The 16338-nt window shown below is 40.7% G+C and overlaps 1 protein-coding gene across 1 annotated transcript in view; it reads left to right on the top strand.

Moving 5' to 3' along the window:
* TBX15 (T-box transcription factor 15) overlaps positions 1-16338 on the top strand; it is a 97942-nt gene that overhangs the window by 1108 nt on the left and 80496 nt on the right. The window lies entirely within an intron of this gene.

Here is a 16338-nt window from a genome sequence, read left to right as displayed (position 1 = left end):
CGCTGCGAAACGGGACGGAGCCAGCGGCGCTGCTCCCGCAAGTTGCATTGTGCGAAGAAAAAGGGACTTCAAATATTTCCTCTTTACGTCTTTTTTTATACTTGGGGTGCGGGAGGGAAAGGTCAAGCGATTTTTGTTCGCCACCCCATAAGAGAAAGGGCAGCGGTCTCCTCCACTCGCCCCAAATCCACTCCACCGCACTCAGAGAAGAAAATACCTTATATATATATATATATATATATATATATATATATGCTATTTTATATATATGTTATTTTTGCATGAGATTCCCCGCGACATTACTGTACCAGCTGCCTAAAACCCGCCGTGAAAAACAGAGAGATCGACGAGGAAAAAAAAAAAAAAAAAAAAAAAAAAGACTGTTGTAAAAAATCTGTTAAGTGTTTTTGAAGGGAGCGAAAGACCGGGAACTGCGGAGACCTCGCCCCGCTCCTCTCTCAAGGAACGGCATTTCATTTTGCTTGTAACAGCAGCAGCTCTTCCCCGTGCATATCGTAAGGAGACGGAGGTAAAATCTTCCGCCTGGTACCCCTCGCTCAGCGGAGCGACGGGCATGAAGGAGAACGGACAAAAGAGATCAAAATAGCAAACGCCAAATAGGAAAAAAAAAAAAAAAAAAAAGCTTCAAAGTGTTCCTCGTCCAAAATCATAAACACACCAACGAAACGACAAAAATCGGCTTTGCAATAACAGAGCAGACAGGCGCATTAGTCTTCCTCATTTTATTTATTTTTATTATTTTTATTTTTAGAATCGTTTCTCATTAATTTCCACCCTCTACGGGATATATTTTTTCTTCGTTGATCTACAAGTTTAATTTTCTCATTTCTCCATAAATTCGAAAAAAAAAAAAAAAGGAACGGAAAACTCCCCTCTGCGCCAGACTGGAGAGCGGGAGAGAATAGCTGCTAAAATGCCTGAAACCTTAGAAAGCAAACGTGATGTTTTTCATAAAGCAGAGGAAATCAAGAACAGTTTGAGAAATCATTTTTTAGGAGGTTGATAGGCTTTAAATAAAGTTCCCGACTGTAATTTGCGCAGTCACTTCATTAAACCCAAAGCCTCCGCAGCGTACCTTTGCTGCTGGGTGAAAATTGATTAGCGGCCATATAATGGCCACCAAATTCCATCTTTACAAGACCCAATTAAGAACAAACTTTACACCTAAAGTATTTAAAACTTGCCAAATCTCCAGCGATATGCCAAAAATTGGAAAGGGGAGTTTTTCTAGCGTCCCAAACGATCGAAACTCAGAATCGCTGCTCTGGGTAGGAAATACCACAGGGCTGCTCTTTATGCTGGAGATATTATTGGTACGAGCGGGTTTACAGAGAGGCCCCATGGATCACAGGGACCACTGGAAAAGTAGGGATTGATTTTGCGTGGGAAACAACAAATCGGTCCAGCCCGATTTATCGAACCCTTCCCCAAAACGGGATTTGAGCTGACGAGGGGCCGCAAAGTCGAAATTCATTTGCCCCAGGGAACCAAACCCCATCCGAGGAAGACGAAGGCTTCGTACTCGTCTTTCTGCTCCGGGCGTGGAGATTTCTCCCCGGCACGGCTCCGGCTCCTTTGCCACGTCTCGCACGGGTTTCCCCATGCCCCACGGCCGCAGGGAGCAGCGCTTTGCCCGTGGGGGGGCCCGGGAGCCTCCCGGCAGAGGCGAGGGGAAGGTGCCGGGCTGGGGGTGGCGTGGGGAAAGGTGAGAGGAGCGAGCGAATAAATGGCTTAGGTTTGTAAAAAAAAAAAAACATCTCCAGCACATCCGAGTGATTTACGCCCCGGCCGTGAATCTCGTCACCAGAGCTAACGTGCTGTTTTACGAGGCTCGTTTAAAAAGGAGGATAAGGCCGGATTTTAATCACGTGTGCGGATTTTAATCACGAAGCCGCGGAAAGGAGCGCGGGATGGCGGCGGCTTCAAACCCCCCGACCCCGACCCCGTTCAGGGGAGCAACCCGCGAAGCGCGGCTGCTCTCCCGGGCGGTGGGGAGAGGACACACTTCGGGGGCACAGAGCATAGGGTGGGGAATAAAAATTCACAATTTCTCGCCCTCATGTTCCGCACAAAGGGAGAAACCCGGCGGTGTGCACGGAAACGAATTTCGCTGGTCCAGCCTTCGCATCACTCACCCCATCCTTATTTTTTTTTATCGCGTGTTAAAAAAAAAAAAAAAGAAAAAGAAAGAACACGCGGTTTACAAAAAACAAACAAACAAAACAAACAAACAAACAAAAAAAAACCACACATTTTCTAGAGTTTTATTTTTGTCGGTCTGCGAAGACATCGCGTTACAAATGGTTTTTCGTTCCGTGTGTCGTCTGAAGCGCCGTTAATCAACTGCCTCGAGGCTTTGCAGAGAGGGGAAACAATCCGGCATGCACGGGAGGAGCTGCAACGTGTTTAGCACAGCCACTCATTCGTAAGACCAGCATCACGTCGAGGTCCGAGAGCCTGAGCGAGCCGCGCGTTGCTGGCAAGAGCGAGCCCTCCGCTCCTTTCCTTGCGGCTCGAAGCTCTGCCTCGGCCCGGAGGTGAGGCAGAAGTGGCCGTCCTGCCCTGCCCGCACTCCGCTGCGGAGCCTCGCTCCTCCCGCACTGCGCAGAGGAGCTGGGGCAAGAGCGGGGGCCGGCGGCGGGCCGGGGGCGCCCGGAGGTGTGGGGCTGGGGGCGCCCGGAGCCCTCCAGGCGCTGGAGAGGGCAGGCGCGTCGGAAGAGTGGAAGAAATGCGGTTTTTTGTTTGGTTGGTTGTTTAAATATACATGCTTTTGAAGGTTCGTGTTGATGAACACCTATTTTTTGACCAGTGGCTGCTCAATAGGGAGCGGCCAGGTTCGGTAGCTTCTCGCTGAAGCTTTTGTTGGAGTGCTCGGTGGATGGGGCGAGAGTCTCAAGAGCTGGCAGAGGGCTTTTTGGCACCTCTTTCCTGCGGTGGGGCGATTTGGTGTTATCAATAATACCAAATTTAATACCAAATTGCGGTGCTTGAGACTCACTGATGAGAAATGTTCCCTACCCCCGAGGCGTAAGTCGGAGAGCCTTAGCTTAGTTTTGGGCAGAAATGCTGGAGAAGGGGCTTTATTTACCCGACGCCTTTCTATCAAACGTGCTTGTGCGTGAATTCACTCCACCTGCTGGGCTTCCCTCCCGAAAAGGGGGTACCGAGGGGCAGTATCTGCGCATCCCATGGTAGGAAATGTGAAAACCCGACCCTTGTCAATCCCCCGGGCCGCAGGGCTGGTGCTTGTGCCCTTCCTGGCCGGGGTCCGAGGTCCGGGCAAGTGCGGTCAGCGCTGACCTGGGAGCCCGAGGAGCCACCGGGAGGCAAGGATTTGGCTCTGCGGCGGTGCGCGTCCTGCTGAATCGCTGAACTCCTGCCGCTGGGTCTGTTCAGCTCGTCCTGCAAAGAGGTGAACTGCCCGCCCTGCAGTCGGGCGGCCCGTGAGAGAGAGCATCCCGGGGACAAACCTGGCAGAGCAGCAGAGCACTCGAGAAGAGGCGGCACGTCAAACAATGCCTCCCTTTCTTTTAGAGGTATTTTATATCTACACCATTCTTACGCAGGTTTGTTCCATCTGCGGGGAAGGGGAAAGCTGTTATTTCCAAAGACATTTCTTGTCTTTGACAAGAACTTTGGGAGAATCCAAAAAGCTTCTGTTACAAGCAAAAGTCAAGTAATTCCTTACAAACCATCAATCACTTCTCCCTCCTCCCACTTGGGACTGAGCGCTTATATCAAATATCAGCCCGGCTAGCCTCTCCTCAGGCAGAAGTGTCCTGCTTTATCTATATCTGTCTTTAAAGAAAACTGATGCTTTTTTCAGATGGAAAAGTCGAAAGACACCTTCCAAGAGTGCTACTTCCAGGAAAGAGCATTTGCATTGTTTTACAACACAGTCAGTGCCGCTTAAGTCACCCCTGTTCACAGAGATCAGTATTCCTGTTTTAATCAGCTGACTTCTAGTATGACTCTATGCTTGCAGTCTTATGTCTTCAAACTTCAAAGATTTTTTTTTTTTTAAGGTATTTTTTTTTTTTTTCTGCATCGTGGTCTAGATTAATAAGCTTACAGTAGTTTAAAAATGTACTAAAATCAATCTGAGAACACTCGGAAAATTTCTGGGTGTATTGAGAACAGATCATATGGCGTTTACATCAGTCCCTGTTGTAAGTAAAATCTGTTCAAGTGCAATTTAAATCACCCCTAGTGTCTGTATTGAGATCCGTAGTTTGCACTGGTGACATAAAATCAAGCTCAGCGAAAGAGGCTTAAGTTTTCTAAAACTGACAAAGTTTTAGAGATCAATAGTTTCCCAGACAGGCTAAGCTCGCTAGTGCCTGTTGAGGGAATTACAGGATTTTGTACTTGCTCTTAGCTTTCTGACATCTCACTGAACAATGTGGTTACTTTGCAGTAATGGGCTGGGAAGCAATGCTTAAATCCAGACAGAGAAAGCACGGTGGATTTTCAGGCAGGTGATCAGGATGTGGTAGCTCTGTGCCCCCGGGAGGAGTGATGGTGGGCACCTTGGTGTACGGGGAAGCAGCTGGGGGCTCCGCAGAGCTCTGGTGCCCAGCCTTGCCCAGGGTAAGGCTGAGATTTTTTTTTTTCCTTTCTCCTTTCTTTCTTTTTTTCTTTTTTTTTTTTTTTTTTTTTTTTTTTTTTTTTTTTTTTTTCCTTCATCAAATAGATTTATGTAGCTCTTTGCTGCTTAGCTCCAACGCAGGTTAGAATAGATGACAACTCCAACCTTCATGCTTGCTAAGCACCTGCTCTCTCAGAATACAAAGTGTTCCCTGTGGCAATAGCCATAGCACACTTTGGTGAAGAGGGCTATGGAAAGATACAGTGGTGTTATGGTAACATTAAATGGAAATCACCTTGGAAGCCGAGTAAGAAATTTTAAAACTGACAGGAAATGCAGTGCCAGTTCAAGTTCCAGCAACAATATTCATGCCAGTGGCATCTTTTAATTGCGTATTCTGCAAGATCAGAATACAATGAATTAGTAAATCAATCCAAGAAGTGACAAAAGCACTTGTTACAATAATATTTCCATTTGCCATTTGCTCATTTGAGCTATCTATCTGAAAGTATTGTGAAGATGGTGAAAGGACTGTTCGAAACAAACCCGTGACAATAAATTGTCCAATGTTTGTTGTATATGTGTAAGTGCAAAATTACAGCTGCTAGAGGGTAGGCTGGACATAGCAAATGTCTTGGGTCAGCACACACGCTGATTCACAGCACCAGAGGAATTCAGGGGGGGATCTCCTGCCTGGAGCTGAATCAATGAAGGATTTTGCATGTGGAGATTGAACTAAAAGAAAGTGAAAATTCTTTCCCTCTTTCCCTCTTTCTCTCTTTCTCTCTCTCTTGTTCTCTCATTCTTTATCTCTTCCTTCCTTCCTAGAAAAATTCAGATTTTGGTCAATCTTTAAAAATTTATTTTTATATAATCAAACTGCTTCACATTTTTGAATTATGCAAACATTTTTAACATGGTTCTCCAAAACTCCTTGTTTAATTAAAAAAAAAAAAAAAATTAAAAATGAATTTTAAAATTATGTTGCAACTGAAAAATACAACATTTTGATTTAACAAATAATGAAATCAAGCATTTGGGCATTTTAAACCACTTACTAGTTTTTCTTCTCTTAACAATGTTATTTGCCAAACTCTGCACAAATAAGTTAATTTCTCCAAAGACACATTTTCTCGGTCAATTCACTGTAATAAAGAAAAAAAAGTCCAGCTAAACTCTGGCAGTGTGGAATTCAGTCCCTGTTACAGTGGACAGTTTCACTGCTGTTTTTCTGCACCTGCTCATTCTTCTTAAGGCTTCTACTTTTTTGTGAAGTATAGAAAATAGTCAAGTATTTTTAAATGGACATTTTCAGTGGTGTCTACACATGTAGTTCTTGGAAAAGAGTTTGGGAAGAGTATTTAACCAGCTGGTTAAAAACTGACACAAATTACAGGAATTTGCAATGTCGTAAGACACTTCCAATGCTTTTTGTTCTTAATTTGACAGATACATGATAAATAAAAGAACAAACGCGGGGCAAATCATGTATAGCACATATAAAGGTGCTATATCCTATAGCATTTTTATTGGAATTCACAGCAAAAATAGTTTGAAAATCACTGGGCCAGAGCACATAGAATAATTATGAATGACTTACAGTTCTGCAACTCCATGCTGTTACTGGACTAACTCTTGACTAGCATGAACATTTTTCCCATGACCAATGAATTAACAAAACCAAGCCTGTAATTTTTGAAGCTTTGGAAAATAGAGAACTGCCTGATCAGAAATCTACCCCAAAACTGAAGGGAAAACTGAAGACACCAGACTGTCTTTGCTTTTAATGAGAGTAAAGAACTGTGTATCAGAGACATCTTAAGAAACTACATCAGCTAGTAGCAGTATTCCTGATTAAGATATCGAAAGTGTTGATTGACTGTGTGGATGCTTACAAAGAGAAAATAATTCTGAGGAAATATAAGGTAATCTTTAGTGATATACGGTGCGCAGGATGAATAGGTCAGGGAGTCTTCAAAAACAGGTTCTTGTTGTTTTATCCCAGAAATGTCTGCAGAACAGTTCTGTAGGTTTGGATTTGCTGAGGAGGAGGGGACCTTGGGAACAGACGGAGAGATTCACAGATGGATTTTTTTTTCACCAATCTACCCCACTTGACAGTCCTCCATCCCACTGAGGTGATTCTTTAAAAGATCAGTTATTAATTGTGCATAGGTGCTACTGTCATTATTTTTATTATTATCACTTAGTCTGATGAAAAAAATATCCCAGAACTGCCTTGCCATCTCTTTGTCAGCTTTGTATGTAAATGCTCTTTGCACTGGTGAAATGAAAATGTATTTTTATTGTGCTTTAAGCAGTTGTTCTTATCAGGGTGAAAAGGCAGTAGGGGAAGACCTGTTGAGTATTCCCTTGTACCTGCTCAGACCTTGACAGAAACACTCTCGCTGTGTGTTTTTTTTTTTTTTTAAAAAAAAAAAAAGAGAGTGTTTAAAAAAAAAAAAAAAAAAAAAAGCAGGCTTTGTCTATGAAGTCTGGATTCTGCTGCTGATGCCCTAACTTGTAATAAAATATCGTGCAATAATTGGTTTGGGTGATCCTAAATTTCTGGTTGATACATCCTTTTGCAAATACGTGATTGTTCCTGAGTTTGTTCTTTTATTTATCAAGTATCTGCCAGATTGTGAACAAAGACACTGGAAGTGTCCTATGACACTGCAAAATAAAATAATGCAAAGGGTATGTGGAAGCAGACTTAGGCAGTTGCTAAACTAGGGCCTAAATCTTGAAAGATGTTCAGGATCTACATTTCAAAGCACTTTATGGTGCTGACTTGTGAGAGCTCGGCTTCTGTGACCTTGTTTTCAGTGGCATGGAGAATGTGCAATGGCCATGGAGATCTGAAACCCCAGCTTCATTCAGGCTCTTCTGCTCTGGGATGCCCAAGCTGGGCAGTCACGGCCAGAAAGCAACCTCCCCACATCAGAGCTGTCAGGACTGGGATCACTGTGTCTTATGAGTGGGAGCATCTTCTTAATCTGTTGGAATACTGCCACTGTCTGTTAGAATAAAATAATCGTGATTGTGAGGTTAACGCCAGGATGACCACTTCTATGCTGTGGGAGGACCATGTTTTCCTTTCATCTTCAGTTTTCTGTCAAATGTTTGATGGAATGAACGCTGTCAGGCTGGATCAGATAAAGGCTTCTGATTATGCCTGTCTTTGCAATTTCTAAGGGTTCTTGCATTTTTGTTGTGTAATATAATACAGTAGTGCTCCATACAAGGCGGCAAGGGTGTTATTTTTAAACCGAGAAGCTGTTTTTTTGCTTCAGAAAACTTAATCTGTTTATGCTGGAGGGGTGCAGAAAGACCGGAAAATGTAGAATACAACGCATGGCTGTGGGTGCCTAATGGTTTTTATTTCACTTCAGAATTTAAAAGACAAATAGAAGATTTATTATGGTAGGATTTGGGGGTTTCCCTCTGCCAGGCTCCTTGGAGCAAATTAAAAAAAAAGTCTTCAGTTATCATCAAACAGCTCCAGAAAAGTCTCCATCTGCCTAGTGGCAAGGCAGTCATGTTACTCACTTCAGTGCTGCAGAGCATTACCCACACATGACTGTAACATCAGAGTGCTGCTGTGCAGGTCCCTGCAGCCCTGGCTGAGTGGCAGAAAGCTTGCTTTGCCCTTGCGGAGACTGTTGAGATTATTCTGTACATAGCAATTCTGTTTATTCCAGGACTCAGGAAATTGCGCCTGGGCTGGGGAAAGGGAGGGTGGCCGTGGAGATTGCCAGCAGTGTGCAGCTACAGAAATGGTCAATAATTAATAGCTTTTGTGGAAATACAGCCATATAATGAAGCTTGAGGAAAAAAATCCCCTTCTGCTCCTTGGAATGAAAGATTTGATTGTAAGGTGGCATGTTATTAAGAGTGTTTCCAGATTGATTGCTTGAGTAACATTAAGGTGCTGAGCATCATTTATCCAGAGTAATTGGGGAACAATTGATTTTTTAAAAAATGGAGAGAGGGTTGACTACACACAGGACACGCTAGCAAGTAACCTGGTGCAGTTGTAGCCTTTAACCAAAGAGCGTATGAGTCCCAAAAGGGAATGGAAAATGCCTGGGGTGTTTGTTTCCTCTGTCCTCTTGCCGTGTGGCACAAGGGATGTCACGTGCCAGTGAATGGACTTGGTGGCCGCTTCCTTCTAGTGCCGATATGTGCTTGTGCATGAGCTTTGCAGGGATAAAATGGTCATGAAATAAGGGAGAGGAGATAACAGCAGCAAAGGAGGAAAAAATGGTAGAAAAAGGGAGTGCTGTTGGGAAGGAGAGAGAGAAACAAAGCAGAAAAGGTCAGAGGAAGAAAGGGAGTGTTCAGGGTTTCATTTTCTACCCCAGCAGCTAGCTGCGGCACGAGGAGAAATTAGAGACTTTTCAGACTTACTGCTTGCATGTGGGTAGTCTCATGTTTTCTTCCCCCAAAATATTGAATGGCATAGCTCCTTGAGATGCAATATACAGTTATGGTCCAAAAGAGTTTCTGAAGGTGTTGGAAAGCAACTGAATATATTATACCAGACAAATGCGCAATCATTTGGTTAGCTTAGATATGTAAGAGGCCTGTGGAAAAAGAGAAAACCCCTCAAAGAGGCAGAAAATTTCAGGAAGAAAGAAAGAAAGAAAGAAACAAAAAAAGCTAACACAACCAATTAAGTTTTCTTCTCATGGTCATTGTTCACCATGTTTTGATGTGAAAAAATCAGGCATTTCAGGAGAAATTAGAAAATTAATGCTTTTAAAATAGGCATTTTCCCTTACAGTGAACTCCATAGGAGTTTTCTTTAGAATAGTATTTTAAATCCTGCTCATTACTTTTATTTAGGACTTCAGCCTTTTTATAATCAATATATGTTTCACATGAAATTATTTTAGGTTTACGTTATCATGCTGGTGCATTGGCTGTACAATATTGATTTTCTTTTTGTATAAAAATCTGATATTTCTGTTCTTTATATTATACACATTTTAATTATCAGCATACAGAGGAGTTCCCTTCAGAATGTGTCACTCATTCTTGCAATGCTACTTACTATATAGATAGACCTACAGGCAATTTATGATTGCTAATTAAATTATGCGTAGGGCACTTACTATTGTTAAGGAAGTAATTAAACTTATGACAATCAACTACTACAGATAATTCAGGCTCTCCCTCTGCTCTAAATTTCTACTTGTTATTGTGTTTATTTGTGTGTCTTTCCTGGGGGTGAGGGTGGAGGGAGGATGAAGGCATCTTTTTTGTACTGCAGCAGAATTTATTGGAAATGTTGCTCTTTCATGTAGACCGATGAGGGCCTCATAATCTAAATGAAGAATTATGAATAGTAATAAAGTTTTCTTATTACAATGATTTCTAGCCGAATGAAAATATTTAATCAAGAATTGACCCTTAATTATTTTATTTATGAAAATTCAGTCACTTGCTGAGTATTCATGAAAATGTTTGATAGTCCTGAACCAAACAGTTGCTATTCACTATAGCAATGACACAGTGATGTTTGTTCTACAGATAAATGGGAAGGAAAAGCTTATTATTAACATGGTCATCAAATGAAGCATATACTAGTTATTCTGATTTTTTTTTTTTTTTTTTTTTTGTTTCTTGAAAAATGCAAGTGTTTCTCTTTTTTTTTTTTTTTCAAAAATTTCCCATGTTTTTCAAATTTTTGCCATGTTTTCCCCTTCCCTTTTTCTTTATGGCAGAGTCACAGTCAACATTTTCTGACTTGTCTGAGCCATGACGTAAATCACTTTTTCTTGTATAAATCGGGATGCTTATCTCACATTATTGGTGAGGCAAGAGATGATTCATTGTTAGCATTTGGGATGTTACACATACTTAGGCTGTTGACTATTTGGAACAGCCCAATTTTCTGTTTTGCTTGCGTTTAACATTACTGTAGAGTGTCAATCCACATCGAGGGCTTTTGGACATTGCAGCTGTAAAAAGAATAATATTTTGAAGGTGTTGCTGGTTAGTCACCTTCCTTTAATAAGACAGCATTTACACCAGCCGTTTACACTGTGGTTGGCTAAATTTTTTCCCATGTACATACTGAGATGTGATCTTCATTTAGTGTGCCAGACTTTGCTGCTTTGAGCACAGCATGTCAAATGTTCTTAACTCTTCCCTGCTATCTCTGTCATGAGGAGAACGGGGACTTCAACCAGAATTTGTCACTATTCTACTTGTGGGCTGAGTTTGACATCATTTAATAAAAAATTCAAAGGGACCCCTGATGATATTGGAGCAAGAACTCAGAATTCAGCTCAGGGGAAACCTTAAGTGAAGAATGAAGAAATAATGAAAGGACAGATTTTTGAAGTAGAACAGAGGTCTTGTGTTATTTCAGTGCACAATGAATCATAGGTTAGATCTTCATTTTATAAAGGAATATTCTGTGAAATATAGTGGAAAATTCCTGAGATATGTTTCCCCTTAATCTATCTCAAACACTGGCAGAAAAAACGTTACATCTAATATATCTTAAAAATAAGCAAGGGAAGAGAAAGCAGTAATTTCTCATTTGTGAATGCAGAGAGCAATCTGAAACAAGAGGGCTGAGTCTGCAGAGCTCCGTTATATCTTTCTCTTCATGTTCCTTTGGTTAAAAGTAACAGAATTCCCAATTCAAATTGTTGGCCCCAAATGCTTCCTGATTTAGTAAGAAAATAGTAGGAATCAGTCAGTAATTGAGCCCTGTACACGCTGTGTTTTCAAAACTGGAGATCTAACAGTTTTGTTCTCTTCAATTAGACTTTGACTACACTTGCACAGATACAATAGTTATTTTTTTATGAGGGCACAACTTATTTTAAATTTTCCATTTCTTTTGTTTTTCTTCAGAGGAATCCATAGATGCCTCTTTTTTTTTGGGGGGGGGGGGCTAAATTCAGCAAACAGCTGAGAACTCTAGCCCATTCTATTATTGTATTTAAATAGAAGCTTAACAGTGGCAATGACTTTTTCCAAATACCTAATGTTACCCATATTTAGTGAATGCAGTTCTCTCTCTTTCTCTCTCTCTCTGATTTCTTTTTGTTAAGAACTGGGAATTTTTTGCATGAAAGAAATTCTTGCTGCACTTACCAGTTCAGTAAAAGTGACTGTCCAAGAGTGAACAGCAAATCATCTGGGTTCACATACCATTTTACTTGTCATACAATTTCTTTAAGTAGTCTGCAAGTCTCTCTATATAGGTAGACTTTTAATATTAGATGCTACATATATTATACTAATAATATTTTGAATGTATATCTATGTATATATTTGAATCAGATTGTAGGCTAATCATTTTCTGGGCTGAGTAAAGTCCTGGATTTAAACTTTTAACTTATTTTAAACATTTTAGAGATCTCTATCTTTTATGTTCCTGTTTTGCACTTACAGTTTACTATGGCAATAACTATTCAATACTAGTACTATGTTTGATGGCTGGAAGTTGGAGACTCCTACTCTGGAAGAAGTTTCAGGCATTTGGTAATGAAAGCAACTTCCATTTCTTTCCTGCAATGGCATTCATTTTCCTGTGGAATTTGAACACCTGTTTTTGTCTAGGGCAGCAAAGCATTGCCTTGTTTTTCAGTGGGAGAAGCATTGTTTTATCCATCAATTTATCCATTTTAGTTTGCAGCAAGTAACTAAAGTAAGGACCTAGGACATGAATGTCAAACTGTCTGCTGTGTTTGGTGGGAGCCTCTCAGCAACAACAGTATTCCCATGGATCCAGCAGATATATTCACAGCAGCAAGGGTTTCCCTCAAGGCAAAAGTGGGGGTGAAATTCTCTCTTAGAAGGGCAATTCAAAAAATTCCCCGTGTTAAACAGAAGTGCAAAAACCTCTTTTAATGAAAGACAGATTTCAAGCGTTTGCCTAAGATTATCACTCCGCTAAACTGAAGCAGAGCAGCAGAAATTCCTGCATCATTTACATCCCTTGAGCAAGGCAAGGGCAAAAGCTGGAGGGAAAATATTCAATGGTATGGGAGCAAACAGCTGTGAAGAGGAAAAAGCTATGCTTTTAGTAGCTGAATCTCTTAGCAAAAGAAAATAATAGTTTAGTAAAAGCCAAGCTAAGCAAACCGTGGTCTGTGCCATACCATAAATCCTTAAAGGGACACCCTCGACTTGCACTTAAGAAAGCCTGATCTGTTCTGAAATCTTCCAACTTCCGCCAACACTCCCTTTAAATATACTGGCTGGCATTTAAAAGTGTATTAAACTTTAATTTTCTTTCCTGGGATCTTTCCTGCTCCCCTCATTGTGTTTGCAAAGGTGGTTTCTGTTAGCCAGTTTCCTCCTTGATATCTGAGGCCCTGATCCTGCCAAAATGTATTCATGTCCTTCATTGCTGAGAGTCTCCCATTGAAATCACTCCCAGCAGGAAAGGTGAGCTCATATTTATGTGTTTGTAGGATCAGCACCTAATTGTAGGGGAAATGGAAACTGCACAGAGTTCTGTCAGTGGCACAAAGTAAGCAATACAGGATGTAGAGTGAAATATATTTCTTTAATTCTTAAATTATAGAAACTCTAGATGTGATGTGTAACTATAGAAAGAGACAGACCCTTCAGAGAGGAATGTAATTTTTCATCTTGTAAGTATATAGTTTTAAGCAGAACTAGCCATTAAAATGGTGTGTATCGAAATGATTGTAGCTGTGAGGTGAGGAATCAGTTCCTTTATTTTCGTTCTGTATTTTCCTTTCAACATAAAACTGTTGAGCCCTTTTGTTGCTTGACGTTGAACACCAGTGGGACCTTGATTTTCGTTCTCTTGGTGTGTGATATAATTTTGCATATTTAACAGTTCTGATGCAGGAACTTAAGTTCATTTAGAAACTGCCAGTTTTTATAAACCTTCCATGGTGGCAGCACAAGACAGAATGTTAAGCAAAGTGAAACTGTGTCCAGTCCTATGTCCTTACTCAGAAAAGTTGTCTCACTAAAGTCGCTGGGAGCTGGAAAATACATCAGATGCAATTTATGCATTTACTTGAAGCTATAAGCTTAAATTGCATATGAAATTGAAAAAAAAAAAAAAAAGTATGATATTGGCATACATGACCATAATGCAAAATTCTAGTCCAGCATACTAACTTTAAACTGTGCCAGAGCTGATTGAGTGTAAACCCGCTGTCATCTGGCAGATCTGGGTACAGACAGTGCACAAAATTACATCAGACCCAACATGACAATCAGCAATAATAGGGGACTGAGATGTTAGGTGGGATTTTTTTTTTTTTTTTTTTTTTTTTTTTTTCCTGTGTATCAACTTGAGATAAAAGCTGAGGAAAGGAGTTTTGACATTACACAGTTTTTGGGCTTCATTTGCAGGAAATTTATGGAGAAATGAAGCAATCTTTATGCCCAGTTGTCTCTTCTAGTGTAGTAGTGCAGCTGTTTTATTGAGAGCCATTTGCAGAACACAGACAAGACGTTAGTATTTAGACCTTGTAAAATAAGCATTTTCTCTGTCTCGGCATGTCCTGCCTAGATGAGTACACAGAGCAAGAAGCTAAGACTGTCTTGCAGCTGGGGTGTTAATTTGTACTCTTTTTTTCTTGGTTTAGCCATTGATTTTCACAGAATTTACAGAAATTGTATCCCTTTGAGACCTCTGTCCCTCTGTCAAACTTGCTTGAAGCTGACCAGTGAGTCAGTCTGGACCTGTGGGTCCAGAAAATTAAGAGGAAAGGGAAAACTGGCCAGCTGATGGAACCCTGTGAGCCTCATTTCCAAAGAAATATAACCAAAATATTTGATGCATAGATGAACAATCTCTCCTCTTAGATTTTTCATCCGAGTGTTCAAAGAAGATGCTTTAGGCTAGAGTTATTTTATGTGCTTATGAAAGGACAGTGAAAAAAAAAAAAGTTTCACACTTCCACACAGCTTTTGTTTGTGCAGATTCATTCTTCAATGTTTAGATCTGAGTGCCACTTTAGGAGACAAAACCAATTGGATAATGCTAATGCACTGCTGGTAAAAGGGTACCCACTGAGTGTCTGTGACCTTTTGTTCCTGACATAGATTTTCTAAACAAATGATTTCCTTTTTACAATATTTGATCTTCTTTCATAATATTTGGCAAGTACAGAAATAGTTAATGGAGTGCAGCATACCATGATTAGCCATCAAATCAGCACCTGAAGATATAAACAAAATGCCCAAACTCATTACTCCTATTTTAGGTTCTGCAGATTCACGCAGATGTCCATAACATGTCCTGCAGATCTGCCCAGATGCATGCCCTGATGGCGAGGGTGAAGGGGGGTGAGGACAGCAAGGAGCTGAGCTTGGCTTCAGGTCCTGCCACTTACAGGCTGCTTGATCTGTCAGCCCCAAGCCAAGATGTATAGGAACCTGTTCTTTTTGTTTCAGGCAGCATTTGAGTATTCCATCAGTGATATATAAATAAGTGATAAGTAAAACTCTGTATGTATGACCCATTATCCTATAACTAAAATGTACTCAAATATGGCGAAATTAAGAATACCATCTGAATGCAGTACTTCAGGCTTAATTTTTGCTTTGAGAAGTTCAGTGTATTAAATTGTATCATTGAAACAGTCTTGAGTTTTACTGAATGTCATTTTAATTGCTTATTTTTTTTTCTGGGAGAAGTTTTGAGTTGTCACATATTCAACTGATGCACTGTAACATTGTCTTAATGTAAACTCAGACAGTCCATTCAGGAACATTTTCCTGGAGATGGATGTGCCTTTACCACTGCTTTGTCCCTTGGGATGCTTTAGATGGTCTGACAAGTCAGAGGGAAATGTTTCCCCTTATTTGGTAAATGCTAACATTTTTCTAATGATAATGCAGAATAAACTTGCATTTTTTTTTTTTTTTTCCGGTGGTTTTCTATAAATAGCTAGATCCCATGAGTGAAAATCTCCCTGGCAAGGAAACCCAGATTAAGAACCCATTTACCACATAAGACTAATTTAAACCCTGCATTAAGGGTTTAGTGCAGTTTGTTGGCTCCTCCATGGAGCACTGGATATGAATTTCACCAGAATATTTATAGATACAACATTCCTCCTTTGTATCACCATCTGCTCACCAACTCTGTTTCTCTAGCTGAGCTTCAGGGTCTGTACCAATGTCAGCGGAAGCTTTAAAATCTGCCATTAAAATAGCAACAACAGCAAAGATCTGCTGTTAAAATAATAGCAACAACATCCCTCTGTGGGATGCGCGGGAACACACGACTATGGACAGGCCTGATCCAGCATTCCTTTCCTGCCCTGGGATCTTTTTGGGGAATAAAAATAAATAAATAAATAAAATGCCTGGGCTGGTTCCATTTGTGTACGGAGAGCTGAAATATGGAACTACTTTCTCCTATTGTCCTTCTGGTTGAACACTAGGGAGAGAGTGGAACAATGCATGGAAATGCCACAGAGGAAATGTAAAGAAATGCTCAGCAGATGAATTCAATATAAACAGAGCTAAAGCCAAGGATAATATTAATTTACATTTTTTTTGTTTGTTTGTTTTCAAATGGCTGTCCATATAATTGCAACTAAGCCAGCTTCCACACCTATTCCAGTTAATGGTAGCAAGATTAAGTTCTTATATTCAATAGCTGTGGGACTGAGTTTATGGATCACTTGCCAAACACACTGAAAACACAACTACAGCTGAGAGCAAGAAAGCAGAATGTAAAAAATGAAAGTAATAAATAGAAG

This window comes from Aythya ferina (assembly GCF_964211825.1).
Source record: "Aythya ferina genome assembly, chromosome: 1".
Classification (NCBI taxonomy): domain Eukaryota; kingdom Metazoa; phylum Chordata; class Aves; order Anseriformes; family Anatidae; genus Aythya; species Aythya ferina.
The sequence above is the reverse complement of the archived record's forward strand: the minus strand, read 5'-3'. Positions and strand labels throughout refer to the sequence as shown.